The sequence below is a fragment of the Phalacrocorax carbo genome, chromosome 3 (assembly GCF_963921805.1).
Source record: "Phalacrocorax carbo chromosome 3, bPhaCar2.1, whole genome shotgun sequence".
Classification (NCBI taxonomy): Eukaryota; Metazoa; Chordata; class Aves; order Suliformes; family Phalacrocoracidae; genus Phalacrocorax; species Phalacrocorax carbo.
The window spans coordinates 40382994-40404374 of record NC_087515.1 but is presented as its reverse complement, the minus strand read 5'-3'; positions in this window follow the sequence as shown (position 1 = coordinate 40404374).

The window sequence follows — 21381 nt, the reverse complement described above, 5'->3', positions numbered from 1 at the left end:
AGGCAAATTCTGTTGGTTTGGCATTTTTAAGCTGTGTACATGCCTACCCGGCAGCTGAGGCTGCCTGAACGCTCATGTTGTAGCTGCTTTGGCTTTGCCGTTCTATAAATATTCAATCATTGTGCTTTTTTCCTTGGACCGATGAGCAGAAAACTCAAAAAATAGTATTTTAAAAATTATACTCTTCAGGAGGACAGTGCAATACTTACGCTATACGCATTCCCACAAACTAGGATGGGTTGAAGTATGCTTAGACCCTGGTTTATGAGACCGAGGTCAAACGTGACATGTTTCCAGATGATGGATTGTCAGGATTGCTTTGCCAAACCACGTTACCAAAATTCTAGCTCTTTGTGAATCAGCACTGTATTTATTTGGGTTGCTGTTTGAAAGTGCTAGGATGAAACCTGCTGCATCTGCCATTTTGCATGGTAAGTGTAACAAAGCATGTGGTTGGTATGAGTGGATACTGGCTTTTGTGCAACTGCTCATGTTTTGTCTTCATTTTCTTGAGTTTTATATACTTTCTCAGAGAAAGTGGGTTGGGATATTTGTGTAGGTGTTCATGAGTGCCTGGTGGGAAAGAGACCTTGATCCTGGTTCTGTATTTGATAGTGCATGGGTGGGATGACTGTTCCAAAGTCAACAGTTAAGCCACAGATACTGTGAATCCTTAAGATCCCCAGGCTAGAACATATGCGTAAGAGGTTGGGAGCATAGCTCCGTTGAGCAAACTCTTCTGCAGTTAAAATATAGACAGAAATACTTCCTACTTACTCAGCAGCTTCCGCAATGTGCTGTGGAAGTAGTGGTAGGTCCCTTCCAGGACTGCACACATGGAAGTCCTGGGTTGGATCTAGAATATGCACCAATGTCACTTGGACTTCCCCAAGTCACCAGGCAGAGGATGTCTCACACACTACTGACTCCGCACTTCCTACCTTCCTTCTGTGCTGGACTGGGAAGATTTGTGCCAACCCATTCCTGCTTTCTATGGGAACATTGGCCAAGCTGTCTGATGGAAAAATGACCAGAATGGTGCTGTGTTGTCAGACCAACACATGAGCAACCGATCAGTGGGATATAAGGGCATGCAACTGTGGAGTGGAAGAGGTTTTTCTTGTAACTTGCCATGGCTTTGGTCACTACATGCATGGGGTGAGGTACCACTCCCACCACACTAGTGAGTCACATGTGTTTTGGCTAATCCTGCAATGACAGCACATGAGTTGATGATCACTGAAGTATGGTTTCCCATGCTCTGCTAATACTTCACTTCCAATTAGTGTAAAGCTTCAACCAGGTATCTTAGTACCACAGGACTTCTTAGTTTAACTGAAATCACTTTGCAAGACCATCCAGAATAAATACCCTAGACAACAGAACACAGTTGGTAATATGGAACATGTGATTTATTTTATTTTTTTTTAACAAACTGATCTGGGGAAAAATGTTTCCACAAAAACAGAACAAATGTAGGTCAGTGTCTGAAGGAGATGAAAGAAGCCAAGTGTAATGAGAGCCTATTGTTTCATGCTGACATATGCAGGAAGCTTGTGGAGAATGAACATCAAACTAAAATGTGAGGAAAAAAGAATAGAAGGCATGAAAATCATCATACTCAAGAAAACAAAGAGATCAGAAAGTTAAGGGGCATGCTAAGAAATCTGCACGAGGAGGCTAAATAAATGAGTTTCACATTTCCCCTTCTCCCTTCTCTTCAATTCTGGGTTTCTCTCTCCCATTTGTCTACTAGGTAGCAGCCTCTTCTTCCTTCCAGGAATACTTTGATTTTTTTTTCCCCTTCCTATCCTGCAGATGCCAGGCCCTAGAGAGATCCAGATGGCAAACAGAACAGTAAAAAATGCCTCTTCACTATTTCACTTCTCATCTTCCTCTCAAGTTTAAAGACACATGAAAGATCTCTTAAAACACCAGACAAGTCTTATTTACTTTTTAATGAGTAAATTTAGTTTACTTATTTAACAGAAGTTAATCTACTGTTCAAACAGCTGGAATAAATATGAAGAAGCAATTTAGAGTCTAATTCTTTACTTGCATTCACCAGTCTTACACTGATGTATTTTCTTGGGCTTCAGAGGAGTTTTCCTGGCTTGGGCAATGGGCATGAAGAATTGGCCCTTTGTGCTAATTATTTCTGCCCCCCATTGTCATCTGAAAACATCTTTCATGGCTCTGGCCAGTCAGTGTCTTCCTTAAAATTTCAGAGTGGGTCTAGGAGGTTTAAATCTGTTCTCAGCTCAGTGTAGAGAAAAAGTGATACCTTAACTAACAGGGCTGCACTGGTGTAAAACTGCTGCGAGAGGAGAGAGTTATGTCCTGGATTTTTACAGATGAGGCACTGGTGCATTTTTTTTTATCAACTATTTCCTTTACATATTGCTTTTTCTTCTTCTGGTAATAGAAAAATATCTTAGTGGGAAAACTGTCTGCCTAAATCCTGATACCCCATTGACTTGAGTTGTGTTGTCCCAGGGCTGACTCAAGGTGGACTGCAAGTGTTCCCAGGATTGTCCTTTCCCATACCCTTCCTTAAACAGGTGGGAGACCAAATTTCCACCCTGTCAGTATAATGAAGGACTCCTGTGAGAACCTGATGGATGATCTGGGTCTGATCCTTGTGAGCTCTGAATTCATGGCACCATGAAATACATTGTCTGAGAGGTGTTACCAGGCCATTGCTATTCCTTAAAAGTTCAATAGTTTCTGACAGTAAAATTGTGAGCCCTAGCAAAGAACAAAAAAATCTATCTGTCATCCTTCCAACATATAAAAATGAAGCCCAGAGTTTTCGGTTATTTTAGGGCACAGGGTGATGATGACTGTTTCAATGCACTTCGTGATACATTTAAATTAGTGATTTATGCAGCCTGACATTGACTTTAATTTAGCTCATGTTACAAGTAAAGTAGTTCAGTCCTTAATGAAGTGTACTCCATATGACATTGAACACAGGATCTGACAATCAGTGGTTGAAAACTAGCCTAGGTTACATTTTTTGTCGTCACTGAAAGTGGGATGCCAGTTTATAAACTTAAACCAAGGCATGCTGACCTATCACTCTGCAGTATGGTGCTGAAGACTGAGACCTGTATTAAAATAAACTTTTCTCATCCTTTGAAAGGAAAAAGAGGGGGAAAAAACTTGTGTGAACTGTGTTACACAAAGAGCATTAAGTATGTATGTATACACACACACATACCTGTTGTATATACGCTGTAAGTGTATAGAAAAAGAGTTATTGCAAAAAGATTTGCTCCCTGACCTATGCAAACCTTTGGATTGTGTAGTATGAGAGTCAAAGAATTTAATACATGTGATCCTGAACAAATGGATCCAGCTCTAAAGTAGCACAAACGGCTTACATCAGCTCTTACAGGGGTTCAGTAAGTGATGGGAAGCGCAGCCTGGCTGGCTTTGGGGTGAGGGGGGTGGCTTGAAGTGCCTGCATTTCAAAGGAATTAACAGAGCAGCTCTGAACTGTAAATATGCAAATCTTTTTAACATTTGTGTTAAGAGATTTGTCCTTGTTTGCATATGGAAAAGGAATCAAACGTTTTGAGTGATTCCAGGAGACAACATTTAAAAATGACAGGCTGCTACAGCCTGGGTTAAGTCACAGCTGCATTGTGTCTCAATGCAAAAAGATGACTTAAAGTAACATGGTAAGGGTTTTTTTGTGTGCAAGGCTGGGTCAGACATCTACATCATCCCTTCCCTTCTTCATTTTACAGAGCTGTAGAAGGATGCTTTGGGTATATGAATGTGGGTTTTAGGGGAAAAGAATGGAGGCAAGTGAGAGGCATTGGCTTCTGGGCCAGCTGAAAATGATATATTCTCCCTTTTTAAAAAATAATAATAAAAGGGGGGGAAAGGACAGATGTTATGTCCCAGAATGTTTTCTGGGAAGAAGACAACAAATGAAAGGATAGGAATAAGAAGTTGTAGTGAGGGAGAGCTTGTCAGTTGAAAGCATGCCTGTGCTGCAAGGGAGGAGTGTGGGAAAGATGTTAGCTTGGGTTAAAATAGCACTGTGACTGGACAGCCTGGGTTTTAACTCTGCCTAACATGAAATTATCCCAAACTCCCCCACCAGCTTGAACTCGAGATGCTAATCCAAGTAAAGTGCTTCCCTTGCCAAAGCTACCTTGATTTTATTGGTGTTTTACCCGCAGGCAAGGTACCCACAGTAGCCTGCCTGGCTTACAAATCAAATAGTTTGCAGTGTAGAATATTTTGTGCCAGAGAAAGACAGGATCATGGGCATGGCAGCGGGAAGCAGCTTGCTTTAAACAGAGGGAGAGCAGAGGAATAAAGCCAGCTTTTCACCAGCAAGGAGCCACTGCTGGTAGCCTGAGCAGTGAACTGCAAGTCAGAGCTTGCATGGTGCCATGGGACAGCTGGTTAAGGTTTAGGGGCAGGGTTGCTGGCCTTTGGTTTAAAATAGGAAATATGCTGCTCATTTTTGTGCTTAGCCCACGTAGCTCTTGATTTTTATATATCTATTTTTTGGGGGGATGGAGTGGGTGGGGGCCGAGCAGCCTCAGTGCTTCTTGGTTAGGAAGGGAATAGGATTGACACTAGGGAAAATGGGCAAAAATTATCAGCTTAAAAATGTTTAAGGAGAAAGGAATTCTTTGACCAAAAAAAAAAAATATCAGAAAAATACAATGAAGGATCCTCAACTTTCAGGGTTATATAAATGCTTGTTGAATATCCATTTGATCTTTCGCCTTAGGATGTACTTAATGCAGTATATCTGATATCTTGCTGTTTTTATAACTCTGCCTTAGAAATTGCAAAAAGTAGCAGGGGGCAGGGAGGGGGATCCAGCTCCAAGAGCATGACACTTTATTTTAACATTGGGCATGATGTGGATTTAATTTTCCTTTCCAAGAAGCAAAATGCAGTATTGTACATCTGTACTAAACTGGAGAATTGTCTAATCGCTAATATTTGAAGTATTTGTGCACTTCTAACCAAATAGCTGATCGATCAAGGGAGGGATGTTTGACTTCTTGGTGGAGGATGTGGTAATGAAGTAGAAACAAAATACTTCACAAAAAAATGAAACAATCCCAGGAATAAACTACATAATCATAGGTTCCATCTTAGCCTAACACTATACAATTTCATATTTGATTTATTATGTTTTAGCCTGGGAGCTTCAAATGTGTCTAAGAGTTTGATAGGCAAACCCCAATGAGATTCTCCTGGCTCCTTTGAAAATGACAGGAATTTTCTATTTACAGCATCACAAGTGATCAATGGAATTTTTGGGACAGTTCAAGAAATATTAAACAGGCTGAGTTTGCTCTTTATGAATTAGTCTTGTGTTTATTCAGCAGCTCATTTTTCATCGAAGCACAGTATTAAAATTTCACTTGTTTGTTATAGGGTTGTCAGAATGAAATCTATTTCCAAACATATACATTTCCATCTTCTCGTACCCTTTTTTTTTCCTGCTGTAGCTAAGGTTATGTCAACACTCTCAATGTAAACCCCCTCATTTCAAAGATTAGTAATGCTGGCATCATTGGTCCAGACTCAAGCATAGCAAAACCATAAAATAACCTCTCTAGGACCATGTTTTGAAATGATTGCTTTCAATGTCTTTGCCTTTTGTGTTAAACATCCTGTACAGAAAGCAGTTGCATTCAACCTCTGTTGCAGTCACCATTAAAAAAGGGCAACTGTGTAAGCCTTCATATTGTCACTACACCATTAAAGCATTTGCGTCTCAGAGGTTTATACTGTCTGCCCTGCTAAGATTTAAAAATCAGCCCCCGCTCAACCTCAGTAACTTCTTCTGCAGTGTTTACTATGCATAACCATAGTAACATCACAAGGGTCCATGCCGGGGCTCTTGGATGGCATACTCTTCCCACTTGTTGCTATATTTTGGGTCCTCTTATAACATATACATTTAAAATAAGTATACAGCTGTATATTTGATTAATCTGGAAACACTTTGGCATCTCCCATGGAAAAATAAGAGCCAAACCCTGGTTGAGGCTTAGGAATGCCAGTGTGGTGCTGCAGATTCCATCATTCACTCCTCCTTCCCTATCTGTCTGGTTTCCTGTTGTGGAACTGGGGTGAGCTGGAACAAGATGGAGATTGACATTAGCTGTGCCCTCTTTTTGGTACCAGCTAAGTGCCTTAGAAAGAAGCTCTCAAAGAATTGCAGAGCTGTTGTTGAAAGGATCATGTTCACAATGAACTGGTTGCACATTCAAATATTTTCTTGGAAACTGGAGAGCTCAAGGCTGGGCTATCCAGCACTCCCTGGGGATGCCTCCTGTTACAGGTGACAGACTTGGTTCATAACGCAGCTTGGTTTGGATTACATGTAAGACTGCATATGAACTTCCACACTCAACAATAAAACACCATCCTTCCCTGCTTACCAGTGGTAACTTTTCTTTGGCCTATGGGCTGAAGGAGGTCTCCTACAGGCAGAGATCCTGGTGATCCTGCGCTCTGCATGCAGGCAACTACTCAGCCGGATTTTGTGCAAAAATGGATTAAAAGATGCTGGGAGAGTGGAAGTAAATATGGCATGGTGACAAATAGGTCAATGATTTCTAATGCTTCTGTTGCCCTGATTACCAGCAAGTTGGGGTCATACCACTAGCACAACAAGAGCTAGGGTAAGGAGCACCAGACGCTGGTACAGACCTGCTTTGATAAGACATCAGAGCCAACACAACAAACTTCCATGAACCTTATAACCAGGTCCAGTCATGGCACTAATGACTGGGCCACCAGGTCTTCCTTCTGCAGCCCTCAATAAAATAAGATAATAAGCTGGTTAAGGGCTGTTTCACTAGTTGGTTTTAAAGGAGGAAGCCGGGGATGATAGAGTGGCCTCTGGAGCCATCAGCAAGGCTTGAAAAGGAGAGGGGTACAGAGGAAATTACACTTTGCATCAGCGGATGCTAAGCCTGCCAGGCAATCCTGATCTTGAATACATCTAATCAGCAATACCCAGAAAAACGATGGAAACTGCAGGTGAGGCCTCTGAAATGCAAAGCTTTCCTGGGAGCGAGGGAGCAGGAATGGATATTTCAAGGTGAAATGGGAATGTGCAATCACATAACTCTAAAAGCTAGTGCTACAGGAAAATAAAACCTTGCTGAATACCTGGAGGCTCAGAGGAAAATAATCATAGGAGTTGGCAATTCTGAACTTGATTAACTTGTATGGGGCCTTTGGTTTACATGAAATTCCCTTTTAGATGGCTTGGCTCTCTAATCTGAGGAAAGACAGGGAGGGCAGAAGCAGCCACCTCTAAGATTTGCCACCCAGGAGCCAAGCAGTGTCAGACTTTGTGGTGATGTGGACCTGTCTCTATAGGCACTGGACTGAGCCCGTCAGCTCGTACAAATGTGCTTCTGAATGCTAGTATGAAAACCAATCTGTTTTTCAAATATTCATGTTTGCTTTCCTTTCTTTCATTATTATTTTTTTAAGTCGAGGATGCCATTTCTAGATGTTCTTGACTGATGCACGGCCAGCATTTTGAACACTGTGCCTGGAGTCTCTGTGATTTTTGCATGACAACAGGATTACTTTTATACAATTAATTAACATTTGCTTGACCACTTTTATCCAATTTCTTTCTTCAGCACATAAAGGAGAACCTGACATAAATTTCTCTTTCAAAACAATTGACTTAGCAACTGCTGACCTTCTGTTCTGTCATTCCGAGGATTGATTGGATATTGTTGAATTGTTTCATTCTGCAGTAATTAAACATAAAATTAATTATGCTAGTAACCTATTATTTCTTTGAACCAAGGACTAAGTCATTTGTTTTTCCTTGGTTACTCTGCAGGTTCTGACATCAGACAGCAAAACCTTGCTGTTACAAACAAACTAAACAGTATAAAGGGAGCAATTTAATAACCAAAATATAATATAAAGACTTCTAATTTCCGTATGTTTGGCCTATTGCATTTAGATTAATATAATTTGATCTATAAATCTTTTAAACCTTATGATTTTGTAATTTAAACATTTCCTGGATGGCTAATCACGCAGGGAAATAATAATAATAATAATAACCCCCCCAACCTAAAACAAAACCTGAGCCGAAAATATACCTTAAAAATAAATTAAAAAGATTAGGTAGGAGGAGCATTTGTAGAAGACTTGGTGAGCCCTAGTATGGCCAAATATTTCTGGAGCTTGCTGCTTATACAAGTCTGTCTGCATTCAGTCTGGTGCTGATGCAGAATTTCCTTTGTTATGATGAAAGTGTTGTTAGATATGTTTACATTGCTAGTATTTGGTGTAGAAAGGAACGTCAGAACAACAGTTGATATTATCAAAACGTATGTGCTCATGGACACCAAAATAGTACTTTGTGGTTTTCATTAGGGTAGGCCATATTAATTTAATTAACATGATTGAAAGTGGTATCATACCATGCGGCAGATACCGAGCCCTGGCTTATTACTCACCCATGGGCTATAAAATGCTACGGCTGACATAAACAGCTGCGTGTTTGTACGTGTGTGCATTCCTAGTTACAAGTTCACCTACGCACTTTGCCCTGAAGCTGGTGAGAGTGGTGTGATGATAACCATGTAAGAGTCAGAATGGGGGGAAAAATAGAAACAGGCAACCAGCCGGCTCCAGCAGAAGGTGGGCTTTTCCTAGGGCCAGGTACCAAGGTCCCTGTGGGTGGTGGTTGTCCTCTTCCAGGCTTACCAGCCTCTTCCTGGGACTCTGCCTCCAGCACCAGCATCACCTGGGTGGTTTTACTCTCCAAGTTGGAGCACTACAGACAGAAAACCTTTGATGTTTGCATCTACCGATGAGTTCTGGAGATGGCTTTGAAGGATGGCACTTTACAACCCTGACTCCCATTGCCACCAATGTGGCTGTCAGCCAGGCTTTGCTGCCATGCAGGGGGCAGGACACCTGCGAAAATGCTGCTCTGCCTTTGTCTCCCTGTTATTTTAGGCAACTACCTGCTTTGCTTGTACCCAGAGCCAGCTCTGATGAAGCTCTTGTAACATCTCCAAATTGCTCTGTGTCTCTCTCTTTCCTCTCCTTTTTCACCTCAGAGTGATTTGATTCTTGCTGGTAGCCATCTTTTTGTGATGTTTGAATCTCGCTGGTGTAAAGCTATATTCTTCTACTGTGACAAGGCATACGTCAGAAACATAGGAATCTTGAACATAAATGACTTTTTAATCATATGACTCCATATAGCCCATTGCTGAAAGATGTGGTGGGCAAGAGAGAGCAATACTTTACAGACCAAACACAGATACCAACATACAAACCCTTTGTTCTCATTCCCCTGCCCTAAGGCAAGTAATACACTCAGGTCTGTGGACATCGAGCCTAATTTGATCTCCCTTACCTCAGTGAAACTATATTGACTTCAGCAGAGACACTGCTTTCCACTGATATAGATGAGAGCTAACTAGTTCTTCAGGCCAGTAGCTATTACCGCTTGGGTTAAGAGCTGTATACAGCAGCAACAGCTGCCTATTTGTCATTGGTTGAGAAATGTTTGCTTTGTGGGTATGTCTTTCAAGGCTCATTTTCCATCTTGGTGTGGAGGAATTTTGGCTAATGAGTTGTGTTTTGAGTGTCTTAGCATTTCTGTGGGAGTGGTTTGATGAAGTCCTGCCATTAGCTCATAGTTCAAGTGTGCAGTCTCATTGCCTCCAGGAGCAAAATGGAAATCTTTCTGGAGGATTCTGTTCCCTAATAATTTGGCTTTTTTCAAGACTTTGACCTGTGCTGACTCTGTATGAGATCAGTCATCCCCATCTGTACTAAAGGGTCTCTGGTTCCCTCTGAGCTCTGTTGGCCTCTATCCATTCCCGTCCCTGAACTCTATGTGTACATATGCATCTTGCTCCTTGCTTTTTAACCTTACAGCTTTACTTGCAGCCACCTCTTCAGGTTAGGCTCAGAGATTTTGTTACTCTGCAACTCCTCATTTGTGATTTTTTTTTTTCCTGTGGAAAAGGCTGTCCTGGACCCTTTCTGTCTGCCTGCAAAGTCACTGTTATAACTTGATTCAAGAAATTAGATTCTCAAGCTTTATCCTTTCCAAGAGAGGATTGCAGGAACCTTTTCTAGCATCTTTGGTGGACATAGTTATCCACATATATTTTTCTTCAGAGGCTTTAAGTATTTTTTTTTAACTTGCTGTCTCCTGCAAGTAGGAAAGCTTAGAAGCCTCTTGAGATATTTTAAGCAGTGTTTTTTGGAGATACGATAGATGAGGAAAATATTCTGCAGCTTTTGCATCTCCAGTGTCAAGAGCCATTTCTTATGCCTAGAAAACCTCTTACATGACCAAGTTGTGCAGAATGGGGCTGTGGTCTACATATTCTTTTCCCAAACACGGTAGCCTGTATAGTGGTTTTTTTTTGCTGTATTTGCAGACTCTGGCCTTGGCATCTTGAAGGGCATTACCCTGATGATCTCCTCTGTTCTACCTCAGGCAGTCAACCAGAAGGCTACATAGAAATGAATACTATGTATCCGCATGCTCACCTGCCCTGCATGGTCTGTTCCACACCATTTTGCTCCAGCTGCATATAAACAGTTTAGCAATGAGTTATGCTTTCCAGCTGACTGCTGCTGGTTATAATCCTTGAGTTATTTTTCATGGCCAGACCTACTGAAGCTCCTCTTGGTGTCTTACTTGATGACGGGAGGAAGAAAGCCTGTTAAAAGTTTCCTCAGAGGGAGGTAGTCGCTGCACCTCATGGAGCTTTTACGGCTTTTAGGATAAAAGTCCTGACTCTGGTGTTGACCTGGCCCTGATTAGAGGGGCTACTCTGGATCCTCTGGAGCTCTACCAGGACGCAAAGCTTAAACAAAGGCATGCACATTACAGTGGTCAGAAATGGAGGAAAATACAGACCACAAACTAATTTTTTGCAAATATAGATCAAAGTAGGACTAGGTAACAGTGCATACAATTCAATTCATGGACCTCTACAGCTAAACCTCAAAGGAATTGATTGGAATCAGCACGAAGAAAAGGAATAAAGTCTACTAAAGCTAAAACCACCTTGTTTTCCTGAGTTTTATATGGCAAACTTCTGTCTTTAATTGGCCAATGCCTTAAGGAGACCTTTGTCCATATATCCTCTCTCACCGAGAGGTTTGACCGGGATAGTGCATGGGGAAAGTGTTGCTGCTGTCCTCTAATTCTGCTCTTCCCTGTCCAACCATTTCTGATTACCTCTGGCCAGGCAGATATTTGACCTCACCCCCCTGGGGCTGTGTTTTTACCACTGACTTAAGCTGGGACCAGGCAATTAAAACTGACACTAGCAATACAGTAGGAAAAGAAAGTGGTAGGAGAGCAGTAGTAATAGTAGGAAGAATGGTTGAAGAGCAAGTAAGTAGTAATTTGTATAATTTTTCTAGCAGAAATTGGGACTTGATTTTTGTTGTTGATTAAATGATAGCAGGAAAATACTGGCCATGATGATAGCTGAGTTTTATGGAAGAATGATGTCTACAGACATGTATTGTGGTCAAGCCACCTGGTATTTAGACTTCTTTATTGAGTCAGGTAACAACAGCCAATCCTCTTCAAATGATGTGTTTTGCTCTTCTTACTTTCTAGACCCAGTTTACTTGCTCATACTGGTGGGAGTGCATGTTGCAGTTAACGTGAAGCTGCTGTCTCTTCTAGCCTGATATCTGGAGCATGCAGTCAACAACTCTGGCAAACAGCTGCTGCATACCTCCTCATGGTTCTCGTGACGGAAAAGCTCAACTTATGCTTTACCACCCACCTTCACGGGGGTGAAAAGCTATGCCAGTTTGTTCTCTTCTTGCTTTGTATTTAGTTTCTCATTTGGAATGAAAACATAAGGAAGAAAAATTACTTGGACAGACCTGCTCTGAGAACAAAGCACCTGGGGTTTCCCTCTGATAATAGGCTGCTTCAGAAAAAGTTAGCTCTAAATCAAACATCGATGTCAATGGTGCTCTATGGTGGACAAAAAGAGACCTCAGTGTTCCCATGTGGTGTTAGTGTTTTCAGATTAAGACGGGGGATTAAGGAATTTTACTCAGCAATTTGAGATGCTTTGTTAAGAATAGAGGAGATTTGAGCTGCTTTGTTCTCAAACCACATGTTAGTGAAAAAGCAAACAGGCACTTAATCCTGACAGACAGCAGAACCTGACATCGGTTTGTCCCTGGAGATGTGACCAGGAGTTCCCCATGCCTGGCTAAAATGGTCGTTCCTCCTTTTTTAGGAGCCCTATACCAATCCTCAGACACAAGAATGCACACCTCTATGCACCATGCCTAACCACTGTGGGTCTCTGTGGGGGCCTTACGCTCCCCAAGAAGGGTTAGCATTTAAAAACACATGCAAGGTGCCAAAATTGTTACTGAATAGGGCTAAAATATGTTCTAACTTAAGGTCATGCCTTTAGTCTTAAACAGGACCATGCCAAGAAAAAAAAAAAGGAGCTGATAATTTTCCTGCTTGAGACTTTGGCTGGTTTCCTGTAACAATAAAAAATATAGCAGTCGACATATAGACAGCTGAGTATATACATGCTTGTATACTGCCCTCTGACACAAACATTAATGTCTTATATAGATCTTTGAGGCTCTTTTAAACATCTAGTCACATTTTAAGGTCATGTCCTTGGAGGTCATTGATGTAAGTGTATTTGTAGAAAGAAACAAACAGCTCATTGAATTTGGTTTCCCATTTTAACATACATCAGTTAAATTAAATACGCAATGCTATAATGTCTGGCAACAAACTTATTTTCTGATGTATAAAATTTGACTTTTCCCCTCTGTGTTTATGTCATAGCTAATATACAAAGATAAAGTCCATATACTATACTCTGCATATTTTCTGAACTTTGGCAAGTCACTAAAAGCCAGTACTCAAATCAAATTAGAACCACCCGATTTATAAAACACCCTTCTAAACTAATCTTATTATATGAAAAAGGAACTCTAGGCTGATATAAAGCCAATCAACAACTCATGCTTCCCACTGTGGAGCAAATGTCAACTATTCCTTTCTAATCTCTGTGTTTTGCCACCATTGCAAACCTGTTCTGAAAAGCCTCCCTGGTATATTACTTAAATAAACAGTGTAAATGCACCCAAACAAGAATCATCTTGGTGCACGCTTATTTTCTCTGCAGGCACTGAGTATCGGGGGGCCTTAGTTTTGTAAAGGGATCTACTCCAGGTAATATGATTGATCTTCCAATTTATGTTCCATTTGTAGCAGGCATTAAATTTTTGGCATGTTTCTTCAGATTCTACTGACCCATATGCCCCAATTTCAGTGAAAGGATTGCTTATATTTGGAAATATATCCAATCCTAATAAGGATTACTTATATTCAGAAAGCAGGGTTGGCCCTTTTTAAAAAAAAGTTTATATTCAAAAAAGATCTCCTATCTTCCTTCCAAAACTGCATTTGTTTGGGAATAGTCCATAACCTGTGCAGGGCTGATTAAATGTTTTTTGCTTTTTAAAGTTTCCATAGAGCCATAGGAAAAATTAGTTAAGTTTTGAGGGCTAGGAGTTTCAAAGAAAAACTTGTCCCACACTTCTAAATTGTCATATGGAAAATTAAATTGGTAATATATAACTTCAAGAGTCGTATTGGTGTTGCCATTTATTCCTTGTAAACAGCATGGGAAACCTGGCAGTGGTGTAGTAGGTTCCAAATAAGAGAATAGCAATTTACTAATTCCCTTTTAAAGACTAACAGAGTTCGCAAACACAGCTCTGGCACGCTGCTTAATTCAGTTGCTTCATGCTTCTATGAAGGTTTATTGACTATATAAGGATCAAATAAGGGGTGAGCTGAAATCAGAAACACAGTATTCATTCATTTAACTCTGCTATAGAGAGCAAATTCAGGGTGACTCAAGGGACACAGTGTCTTGTAAAACATATGTACTTAATATAAGGGTCATAAAACTTATTAAATTAAAAGCTAGGTTAAAAATAGGAAGAAAATTTATGCTGCTGTCTAAAATAGCAATAATTTCCCTTTGGCCTTTCCCTTTCCTACTAATATGGGATCTAGTTTTTTAAAAAAATAGTCAACTGGTAAAATCTTCATTCTTCACAAGCGAATGCAAGTCACTCTACCAGGTGAATCGTATGGCTAATCATATCACACAATAAATAAAGAAGGGGGGCTGCTGCCAGCTGGGAGGATATATTGCATCATTGTTGACCACACATGAAAACAGGTAAGCATCCATTTTCTATTTGGGAAGGAAATGTGGGTTGCTTTTGGCCATCAGAGCACAACAGAAAGCCTTTTTGGCCATGAATTAAAGCTGAGGAAAGCAAAAATTCCCTTTCATCACTCCACAAAGATGCCCCATTGTTGGTGGGATGCCAGCCAAGACCTTCTTTCCCTGGCCTTTCAATCAGGGGAGGTGTAAGAAGATCTTATTGTATGAGTGTTGAAGGGTTACCTGAGCAAGTGCTCCAGGGACTGTGAGACACCAGGAATCTCCTCCTATCCTTGACAAATGTATTGGCAAAACCTAAGTGCTCAGATGAAGTCATTGTAATTATCCTGCAGAATGACAGCAGAATTTAGCTCCTTTGATCAAGGCAACAATTTTGTATTAGAGATATTGTGGGGTGGGGTGGAAATAAAGCATTGTGACCTAAATCCTCCTCTCTAACCTCTGAGAAATCAAAGCGATGCTGGGCCATCCTTGACTCATGATGTTATCCAGACCATTCCTAGCTGAGAGCCCCTGTAATGTTTGCTCAGTAGCATAGGTTGTTAAGGAAGGATGTGAAAAGTTCATGTGTGCTGGAGTTTAATGGTTTTTTTCAGTCCCTTCTGGTCTCTGGAAGCACATCATCGTGGTTTTTCTGTTGTTCTTTGAATTAAAAAGAAATAAATTCTAGAATGTTGAAATTGTTTACTTTTTAGCTACCACTTTTTCTGTCTTGGCCAAGGTGAGCTTGTTCCTCCCCCATGCCCATCTGTTTTGTTGTAGTTCCCCATCCCCTCTTGTGCTGCTGTTTGAGTGGGCACTTGTCAGGACAAAGGCCACCCTTTTTGGGGTGTTTTTGCACTACAGTATAACACAACCAGGCTTGATTCCCATCCCCTGTGTGCTATAAACATATTTTTTTTTCCTATGCTGTTTAAACAGTTCTGCACCCAAATCTGTCACCCGTGACCTCATTAAGTTGCATTTAATCACACTGGGATGCCCATCAGGCCTAACCCCATCATTTCCTGAGGAATTTTCCCCTGATTTACTTAATAGCTCAAGTGCTAAGCAGGAGACCTCCGGGTGCTGTTCCCTGTGCATGTTGGGTTACTGGCATTTATACTACGTTTTAAATAAACAGTTTTTTGCAAGCACGCTTGTTTTGAAAAATAAACTTCTATGCAGAAGAAGCTAGTTCACACCAGAGCCAGATTGGTAGCAATTTGGCTTTCCCCAACAGATGGGAAGAGGTCAGGCTTTTTTGGGAAAAAGAAAGAAGTCACCCTTCCCCAAATAACAGCTAGGATTTCATGTCCCCCAGGGAGAAGAAAAGCCTGAAACCAAAGTGCTGGCTCTTCACAGGGGTGCTTTGGGAAGGAAAGCAGTGTAGCATGCCTGCAATGTGGTCCCCTCAAAGGGTATTCCCCTACTTACCATGGTCTCCAGTGCCAGGGAGCATGGCTTTGTCTCTTCCTTGCCCCTGCCTTCTGCTGGGCATATGTTAGCCCACCACCTTCACTCGTATGTCGAAAGGCTTTCAGAGTGATAAAGGCACTGCCCTTTCCCTGCATATCCTGCCAGCTTGGTTGCCTACTCCACTGCCCATGAAAATACTTAACTCCTGGGATGGGAACCATGAAAAGGTAAGGGGGGTTTCTGTCCTCTTGGGCAAGGGTCTTATGTGTGATTCAGTATTTTTTCCTTCCTAAACTGAGTTTGTTTTTAGAGAGGTGAAGAAGGCTAATCTTGGGTGTCTTCTGTTTCTTTCTAGGACTTTCTTTATGGTTAGCGTAAGTCATTAGACAATGGCAGTAACAAGGCCCCTTTGACTGCAAGCCCCGTGATGGGCTAACCAAGAAAGGACATGGGCAGTGGTGACAGTTTGCTAGGGCAGCAGTGGGACAGCTAACCTCAAGGTTGCTGCAGTTTCCTTACTAATACTGGGCTGGACTGGGCTCCACCTGAGGTGGAGCTGCCCTGCCAGAAGGAAAGCCTGAGCAAAACTGAAGCAGGATTTACAGAATGGTTATCTGAGAGCATGAGATGAAGATCCTTCACATTTGATGTGACCAGGTATGGCTTTGTGCATATATGTAGAAATCTGTACATGTGTGTTTGTTGCACAGTGGTTTGCTGCCATTAGGGGAAGCAAAAGTGTGGCCAGGGAAAGTTCTTCATCTTTAAGGGCCACCATTGTGTCCTAGTGCCGTAACCTCAGTTTTCTATTTGATTTTCCATGAAAGATACTAAGCTTGGTAACACAGTGTGCAGCCAATGAAATTAACGCAGGTATTTTACAGGCGGAAACATTTCCCCCATGCACTGTCTTGCACATTATGCTGCCTTCCTCTGAGAGAGCTCAGCTTCATCTCCAGCCTCCAAGCAGCACCTTGTCCTGACATTTTCAGGAGGAGATATTTTAGAGCTAACCTTTCAGTCCTGCTGATAGGATCACAACACATTCACCTGCACTGTGTTTGGTGCTGTTTCTTTCTCTTTTCTCTATTATGGAGCTGGGCCACTGTGAGGGAGAACGGGAACCTTCGCCTATCTGCCACATCACTGTCCCCTATAAATGACAGAGACAATTTATTAGGTGGGTGAGATGAAACAACATCCAGTTGTTTCATTGTCTTTTGTTGCTCGCAATAGCTGGAGGTTTGTAATGGCGGTCCTGGTGAAGCCAGGTGGGTGGTGTGGGTGCTTTCATGTTTATCAGATCAGAGGTGGTGTGTCAAAACAAGGTGTTCAAACTTCTGAAAAGATGGTCCTTTGAGAGCCCTGAGGCTGGGCTACAATATGAATCATTTGTCCATGGGAAGGGTCACCAATTAATTAGCAGTTTTACTTAAAAAAAAAAATTAAACTGGCAGCCCTTCTGAAATTTAAACACATTGTTCATGGTGTAATTATAGATGAAATATTAGAGAAGTGGACTAATTACACACAATGCACTTGAGCCCAATTAAAATAGCATCTGCAGTGAATGTAGGGGTATTCTCTTTTGCTAATAAGAAATACTTTCTAACAACAAAATAAAATAGCTAAATTGGATATGCAGTTGAGATTATAAATATCCTATTAGCATATAAAATGAGGATTAACCTTATTTAATCACTGCTTGCTTGATCATCAAAAGTCATGTTTCACCTCTATAATGTAGCTGTACCCACTCTGACAAAAAAAAAAACAACCCAGCATATTAATAAATTTCGCTAATTAGGTGCTTTTTCTCATCTGCTCAATGGAACTAGTGGAGCAAACTGGCTGCCCTTAACCACTTGCCTCTTCCTCATCTTATGTGAAGTTTAAGCTTATTTCTAGATGAGATCTATTGGTGAAGATGTAAGGCTTATTGAATAGATTTGTATATGGGGTTCTGGCACATATGGCTTGGTGGGAGCAATCATATCAAAGGTGACTTTGAGTTTTGTGACGTTCATGGGGAGGAGAAAAATGATGGGGAAGAAGAAAAGGATTTAAAATATGGATTTTATTCTCTGCAAAGTAAAGTTCTGCCTAAATATCACCGTGCGAGGGCCCATTTTAATTTCAGTTCTAGTGACTCTGGGGTCAGACCGACTTGGGTTACTGTGGGTTTCTCACTGCCGGTGTCCCTGAAAGCCAGCTGGTGCTCGGAGGATGCTGCGCTCCTGGTGTGGCAGGGAGAGGTGCTACCTGCCAGCTGGTGACCTGGCCACAAGAAAGCCTGCTGAGAGGGCCAGAGTGGTGAATGAAATGGTATGACCTCCAACCTTTTCTATAAATATTCAGCTGATCTGCTATGCACAAATGGAGAGTAGCTCTATGTAAGAAGGCGGCTTCAGATTGATTATTTTGGAATGTTTTTGGCCAAGCCCTGTAGGAAATGAGCCCTGTGTTATACTGCCTGCCGTATTTGAGGATGACTTGACAGGTTTCAGAGGTGGTCTTATTTACAGAGCTGTTTTGGCTTTGGTTCCATCATGCTGCCACTCTGATGGGTCTCTGTGACAGGAAATAATAGCAAAGCAACAGTGGGGCTGGAGCAATCCTATGAAATACGTGCACAGTTTGATCTAAACCCATGCAGCTCTGCTCCTTGGTTGTGTCCTGTTTTCATTAGCGTCCATGTGAGTTTTTCTGGCATGAGGGCCGGTGGCTGATAGCTTGCAGAAGCTGAGTTTTAAATGTGCCTGTTGAAGTATTCCCAGAGGAAAGGCTTGAGCAATACCATCCTCACTGGGCTGAAGCAGGGCCCTGTAGCAATGGGGACACGCATTCAAGGGCTGGTAGCTATAATACAGCCTCTTGGTTCCTTGGCTTAAGGTCAATATTACCCCTCATGACCTGCCTTAGTACCACCCCAGCCCAGGGACCACTTCAGCTTTGCTTTGACTGTGTGTGTTGGGCTTTGGTCCCAGAGTGGACATTGCTATCAGGGAAAAAAAAAAATCCCAAAACCCAATCCAGGATGAGCCCTAGCCCAGCCTCTCAAAATACTTGATACTGCAATGCTTAAAATGAATGAAGTTATTGTCTCAACCGTAGCAAATGTGCAAATGGGGATGGAGGCATAGAAAGTCCCATATTTATTTGCAGCTCCTCTTTGTGAATTGTCCCCACTGAGCTACATTGAAGCATCAGCTGGCCTCTGTCCTGACCCTGGGCAGAAGTGCAAATTTCCCCCTTGCTTCCACAAATGGTAGTCAAGTGCACTGAGGGATGGTGGTTTTATTTATCGTATTAAGGAGCCACAATTGGCTGTTTCGCAACAAACTGGGCTCAGCCCATGATTTACAGTAATGGGATGAGCACTCTGTTGGCATGGTCCTGGTGTTGCCAAGTCTTGTGATGGTTGCAATGATTTTTCCTTACTGCCACAGTGCCTGGAGCAAAGTGTTCATAAGCGTTTCAGCTTTTTTTTTTTTTTTGGTAGTTGCAGTGGAGAGCTTTGTTTTCTTGTATTAAGAGCAGCTTTCCATCCCTTAGGGCAGAAGAGAGCTTGGAAGCATGTTCTCAGTGTCTCCACAAAGACTCAAAAGGCAGTAGGATCTTTTTTAAATTTTTTTTTTTAAAGGAACCCCCAATTTGTTTTCCCACAATGGGTTTAAGTCACTCTGGCATGAGTTTATTTCCTTTAGTGCCTGATTCATGGATGCTGGAGATGGGCAGGAGTACCAGAAGCAGCAACAGCTACCTCTGTGCAGCTCCTGCTGAGCTCTGCAGGACAGGAGATGGAGGGACGCTACTGAATTAGGTCTGCAGATGCAGACATACTGATGCAGTAGATGCAGTAGACATACACATTTTGTTGCTGTTGTTCCCATCTTTAAATCTCATTTACTACTGATGGTTTTAGGATTTAATATCAATTTTTCCCTTACCTGGTAGAACAGGGTTAAGGGAACTGAAGTGTGAACAAGGCTCAAAATATTAAAATCAAGCTCACAGTCCTTTTTCAGTTCTCTTCAAAACTCCCACTTCAGTCACTTCTGGCAGTAGAACAGGCCACCTTCTCATTTGTGGCCTACCACTTTCTCCCTCCTTTGCTTTTGGTCCTAGAAATCACATTCAACTAAACCTGTCAGAGAAACACTGGAGGCAAATTGAAAGTGACTGGGAATAAAATAGACTTTGCCACGCGGCGGGATTTGAGGTGTTGTACTGTCAGGGAGGGCTGTGGGTGTAGTGACTGAATCCAGAAACATACGGAGAACGGAAAGGTCTGTGGGTGATCATAACATCAAAAACATGAAATAAAGTCAGCTGCCCATGGTAGAAATGCAAGTTCAGGGACTCCACTGTGAAGAAATGAAAGGAAATACAAAAGGGAATGTGAAACTTTTTTTTTTTTGGCTTTCATGGCTAGTCATACCATGAGAAATCTCTCTTCGGGCTCCAGTTTTAAATTGTTTACATTTTATTTCATTGCTGCTATACCCTTAAATCATTGTAATATTCCTAAGCATAGAAAAGATAACTTGGGGGACTCTAGTTTCAGTGGCAGGAGAGTTAAACGCTGCTTTCAGTGTAGCTGCAGCCAAAATCCTTCTTTCCAACTCCCCCCCCATCCTGAGCATTGATGCATTAAGCAAACTCTCTGTTAGTAACAGCTTCTTGCCTCATCAAGTGGGCCAAAGAGTTAAACCAAAACGAAGCTGGCAGTTGATTTTTATCCACTTATATCCAATTAAGAGGAACTCTCGGCTCCTCATGAATTGTTTTTCCCTGCAAAGAGAGAAAGTTTGGAAAATAAAAATCCCCGAGTGCCACAAAAATGTTAGATTTGGGTCTGACCTCCGAACAAATAGCAGCCTTCCCTTTGAAGAGATTAGTCATCTTTCTTCCCACTTAGCCATCAAAAATGAAGCAGCCAGATTTCCAGAAGTGCTGAGCAGCCAGCAGCTGCCTTCAAGATCCTTTCTCCTGCATGCCCAGACCCTGGAGCAAGAGGACATGCTGCCCTTTCTGCACTTTAGGGAGGAAAAAAATTTGGCCACTTCATCAATATGCCTAAATTGGGCTTGGACTCATTTCCAAGCTTGGCCTTGGCCACTGTGGTTGGTGGTCCCTTCTGATCATCCCCTCCAGTTCTTCCAGGAAGGTTTACATGGCAGTTCACCTTCACTCTGCAGTTGCTACATGATGGGTGAAGGGTCCTGTTGTGACATGGGGTCTTTTTTATGGGGGGAAAGCAGGAGCCAAGATGCTTTGGTGGTGGAGGGGGAAGGAATAAGTCTTTCCCAAGAGAACAGGGCTCGTGTCGCTGCCTCTGCGTTGTAGTTCATGGCTTGTTTTTGAGGCCCATTGTATGATTTTTTTCTATAACGGGGTAGGACTCACTTAAATTGTGAGTATTACTTCAAGTACTCCAAGGAAATACGTTCTTTCCCCATAGAGCCCATACATTATTTCCATGTAGTTATGGGGCCTTGCATTTCCTGGAATTATCATCCAGACCGTAATTCTCCTTACACAACATCCCTTTAAAATTGTGAAGCTCTCTTAATCAACCTTTGTATCAGTGGCAAATTTGTAGTATGACCTAATTTGAAAGATGTCTCAAAGTGCTGACTCAAAAGGTTGGTGAATAAAGGCCAGTCATTGCTGCTGTGACACTAATGCAATGCAAAACAAAATCGAG